This window comes from Penaeus japonicus, unplaced genomic scaffold (assembly GCF_977035675.1).
Source record: "Penaeus japonicus unplaced genomic scaffold, GWHDUDI00000001_assembly GWHDUDI00000006, whole genome shotgun sequence".
Lineage (NCBI taxonomy): Eukaryota > Metazoa > Arthropoda > Malacostraca > Decapoda > Penaeidae > Penaeus > Penaeus japonicus.
Genome location: NW_028234408.1, coordinates 28,452,380 through 28,457,379, shown reverse-complemented (window position 1 = coordinate 28,457,379; position 5,000 = coordinate 28,452,380). Strand labels below are relative to the sequence as shown.

At 41.5% G+C, this 5,000-nt stretch overlaps 1 protein-coding gene across 1 annotated transcript in view; it reads right to left on the bottom strand.

Moving 5' to 3' along the window:
- LOC122264498 (uncharacterized) overlaps positions 1–5,000 on the bottom strand; it is a 131,000-nt gene that overhangs the window by 108,526 nt on the left and 17,474 nt on the right. The window lies entirely within an intron of this gene.

Here is a 5,000-nt window from a genome sequence, read left to right as displayed (position 1 = left end):
TGCTCTTCATCCTTTGTCCATCACCAGATAGTAGGATCTTCCTTTGGCTTACATTTCTAATATCTGCACATTTCTAATATCTGTACTACATAGCATTACTTGCCTCCTCTCACGCTCCCAGCTACCACATCAAGAGGAAATTGAACATAAGAACCTATGTGCCTAACAGCTAAGAGGTAAATGAGAGGGGATACGCAATTAGAATAAGTGAACAAGAAGTCATGTTGCTAATTGCATAACTTTCATTACTTTATCTACTTTGTTATTAACTGCAACACGTCTTTAAATGTCACACAAATCTGTATTTGCACGTTGCAGATGGGGTATATTGGCTTGGCTTGTCTACCAGTAAAGCACCCCATATGTTTTTATATCAGAGTTATGGAGCTTCACCCTATGTTTAGCGACTTTTTGTGCTCTTTCATTCACTCATTAGAATGCTAAAGCCATGTTTGTATTCATGTGAGTCCTACATCTGGCCCAGGAACAGTTGATAAGTCTTAGGGGGAAATGATTTGATTTGAAGACCACTTCCTGGAGGTGTTCTGGTAGGTCCTCCATAACTCTTTCTTGGAGAATGTGGCTTTGGAACATGCAGATTCAGCAGTCTTGGTTATAATGAGGGTAATTCTATCGGAACAAAGACGTTCCTGACTGGTCTCTGCCGGTAGAGTCTCACTACCTGTATAAGTAGAGAACTCAAGGGAAAATTGGTTGGCCATCAATTGAGATTTGTGATGGGTATGCCTTTGGGTTGAGTGACTTGTGGCCTACCCAATCCATAGCTACATCTCAGAGAGAGGTTTGGTGACTAAAACTCTTGCATCATTCCAGCTACTTAGCCATTTCTGCCTGACTGTTTTTACAGTTTCTTAGGCATATCCAACGACCTCTCTTCTAAAATTCTTGTGGTACATGTTAACCTTAAGACTGGCCTTCTAGTAGTCTTTCTCAGGTTTGGGAATAGTCAGTAAGGCAGTCTAAATTACACCTCGTACACATCCACATTGTTTGTATCGGGGGTTTCATTGTCCCTGAGCTATTCAGCAAAGGTAACCTGAAAAGGCTGACAGTTAGCCTTATCTACATATCATTTAGGAAAAGGCTGTGCCTCAGAGGCCAGTCAAACGCCTGAGAGGTGTTCCTATAATGGTCGTTTGTGACGTTCTGATCGACTGTTCATCTAATCTCTTCGTAGAGCCACGGTAACTAGATCTATATCACCACCTCTCATTTATTGGCCTATGACTGTTGAGCAGAGCAATCTCTGGCAAAGCCAGAGGCTACCAACCACATCCACTCTCTCCCCTGGAAGGAGGATGGGCCGGCCTGAAATACACAATGTACAACTTGATTGAAGTCTCGGCCAGGTGGATTTCGATAATGAGAGATTTAATACTGATCCAGGATTCTCGATCCTGGATCAGGGGACTGTCGCTAAATTGTTTCAATCGATGTAACATAAATGGGCGCCTATTATGCTAAAATCATGCTGGCCAAAATAATAAAATAAAAAAAACTTCTTGCAAGTACATTTTTCGCCAGCCAGGCATATGTGTGGCAGCCATGTTGCAGGCTGCAGCAGGAGGTCATCTAAGGAAAGCACTTAATATTGTTGAACATAATTCCAAAGTTCTTGTGTTGCTCACATGACAAAGAATAGAACAATTTGGCAACATCTGAATATGATATGCAGCAATTCACACCCATGACTGTTGATGTTTTCTAATCACCATAAAGTTGATTCACAAAATGGGTAATGTAGTCCATATAGATTTGATTCATGTATTGCCACCTACTCCATTACCAAAATGTTACATTTTCAAGATTCTATGTATTGAAAGGACCTAATAAACAGAAAGTGAAAGGTGCATCCAAGGATAGGTTTGCCATGCAATAATTACCCCTTCTCAGAATACAAGATTCTATCAACGTTACCTTTGGAGATTACAAAACTACTCAAGAGAAGTTCTCACAGAAGATATTGATTGGGATGATGCTACGATGAGGTGTAGATTATTAGTTAGATATATGTGAAATCGACAGATCGAGAAGGTAGCAGGAAAGTAAAAGAATATGAACCACAACAGATTATGATACTGAAGATATTGAAAAAAAAAATGCATACAAATTAGGAGAAAGTAACTTTGACATAATGGTTCTGCAAAGATGAGTTTATATAAGTTTAGAAGCGACCCATCAGGTAGTCCTTAAGATTCCTTCGATAAGAATGGCTCTAGATATTGAAATACGAAATATAATTTGCATTCAAGGCCTTCTATATGAAATCAACTCTGTTTTCATTGCAACAACTTTACCATCCAAACAGATCATCGGCCCGCCAAAAGCCACCTCTCCAGCATTGCCGAATTCAATTGCTCTATGGAATATAAAATCCAGTTGCCAATGCCCTCTTCCAAATCGAAATCAATGCCGTGCACCTTGGAATTAACTATGACGACCTAGCCACCGCCCAAGAGAAGGATCCTAAAACGCTTATCGTACATCTATCATTGGTTCACAGGGAGGTCATATTCAGTGACAACTGTATTCTGCTCTGGGACTTAAGCACCAGCTACCCCTGTTCCCTCATCCCTAAGTCGTTTTGCTACAAGGTATTCAGCCTTATTCACGGCCTTCACCACCAAGCTTATAACACAAAAGTTCGCCTGGAATGCTGTAAAGAGAGACGTCCGCCACTGAGCCTGATACTGCATCACCTGCCAGACAAGGACAACTAGCCGCCACACGAAATCTGAAACAGAATTTCCGAAGTCTAAGCACTATTTTGGCCATTTCCATGTTGACATCGTCGGCCCCCTACTACCGTCGGACGGCGCTCATTGCTTGTTCGCTGCCACTGAATGCTCCATATGCAGGCCTGAAGAAATCCCCATGAAACAAACTACCGCCTAGGACAGCGCCTTCCTGCATAGTTGGATCAGTCGCTTCAGTTGACATCTACGATTAGGGCCCGCATTGATCTCCCAGCTTTGGGCGTCCTTGGGAGAACTGATGGGAACCACACCACTCTACCACAACCTGGCACCCAACGGGATGATTAAGTGTACTCATCATAAATTAAAGGCAGTCTTGATGTCTCGTTGCACCGGTCCTGACTGGAAAGTTCAACTCGCCTGGTTCCATCTCAGCATACTGACGCCTGACCAGCCAAGGCCCACCCAAACCATATACAGCCCACCTATCACCATCTTGTCTCGAACAGGACAATTTCAGAGCTTATGTTTGGATGTGAGACTTTATCTGCTAGCAAGTGGGTTCTGACTCCCATTTACCAACAATTTAGTAAATGCAAAATATAATTATGAAATCCACTGTAATTCTAAAATGAAATGCAATCCACCTTAGGTGTCTACATGTCGATTTCCGGCTGAAGCTCAAATAGTCTTGCTAAAATCAACTATATCAATAAACTAGATAAACTAGAACATGCTTATGGTTCCTGCTGTACTCCAATATATATATATATATATATATATACATATATATACTTATAATATAAAATCATACCATACAAGCAAACCATCAGAAAATGAGTCAAGCTTCGCTTACACGCTCCCCATAGATGCCACATTAACACCAGTGCCAAGGGTCAAAGGTGATCGACTACCATCCAACATCTGGCCTGAGTAAATTCTATTCCCAGCTCGTGAGTACTATAGAAACACATATCATGTTTTCAGTGTTCATAAATCTAATCATGCTACCACACTGAATATCAGTCTGGAAAATCATTCGTAATGAAAGCCCAACACAAGATATGGCATCATCAACGGTCAAGATCACAGTAGGCTGCCCAAACGGTTTAGGTACCAACTAGTAATTACCACTCCGAATTGTTGCCAAATATATATATACCATTACCTACTATATATATTTAAACAAATTATAATGCATGGGCACATTATAATTCACGTGCGTGTGTGTGCACGCGTGGACGCTGATATGTATGGGTGCTGTGTGCAAACATACAGGCGTAGACAAACACTTAGGGTATGTGCATAATTGCTTATTTGTATATATACGTGTCTATGATGTGCACTTATGGGCACAATCTATATATAGTAACGAATATATGTGCAGGCACGGGAGCGCGCATAGACATGCAAACATGCATTTTTGCGTAGGCCCTGCACGTATATTTAAACAAATGTCCATTCTCACATGAGTAAACCGGAAGGTCATGAGATAGATCAGGGGATACTAAGATCTCCTAATAACATGCGACTAACTCAAACGTGTTATTGGAGATTAAAGGTAGCCTCCGGACTAAAATTACTCCCCCCCACCGTGCACAAGGCCGACAGGTGGGGGTATCAGACCACACCCCTCTTAAATATGATTTCCCAGTCAAGACAACGGCCCTCATTGCCTGGAAGCGAAAGAGCCCCTGGTTACAGCGGCGATCAGATTTGCACTGTAGCAGAGGGTGCTAAGAATATCCGGTTAGACCCAGGCCGCCTAAAGATGATGAATTTATGCATATACAATGTGCACAAGAACAGAATCTGATCTTTTGACACTGCTGGCAGAACTTTCATTTATTAAATGGGATATTGTAGGGCTTTCTGAAGTTAGGAGACTAGGCAAAGAGCAGAAATTACTAAATGATGGGCACTTATTATATTGGCGAGGTAAACCCTTGGATAGCAAACAAGAATCAGGAGTAGGTTTCTTAGTTCACAAGCGACTCGAAAAGAATGTTAGGGAATTCTACAGTGTGAGTGAAAGAGTAGTCTGTAATACTGAAACTAAACAACAGATATCACCTAAAAATTATCCAAGTATGCGCTCCTACCAGCAGTCATAGTGATGAGGAGATAGAGAGCTTATATAAAGATGTGCAAGCAGCTACCGATAGAGCAAAAACAAACTTTACCGTGATTATGGGGGATTTTAATGCCAAGATAGGAATAAGGGAAGATGGAGAAACCTCGGTTGGGAAACATGGAATAGGCACCAGAAATGAGAGAGGGCAA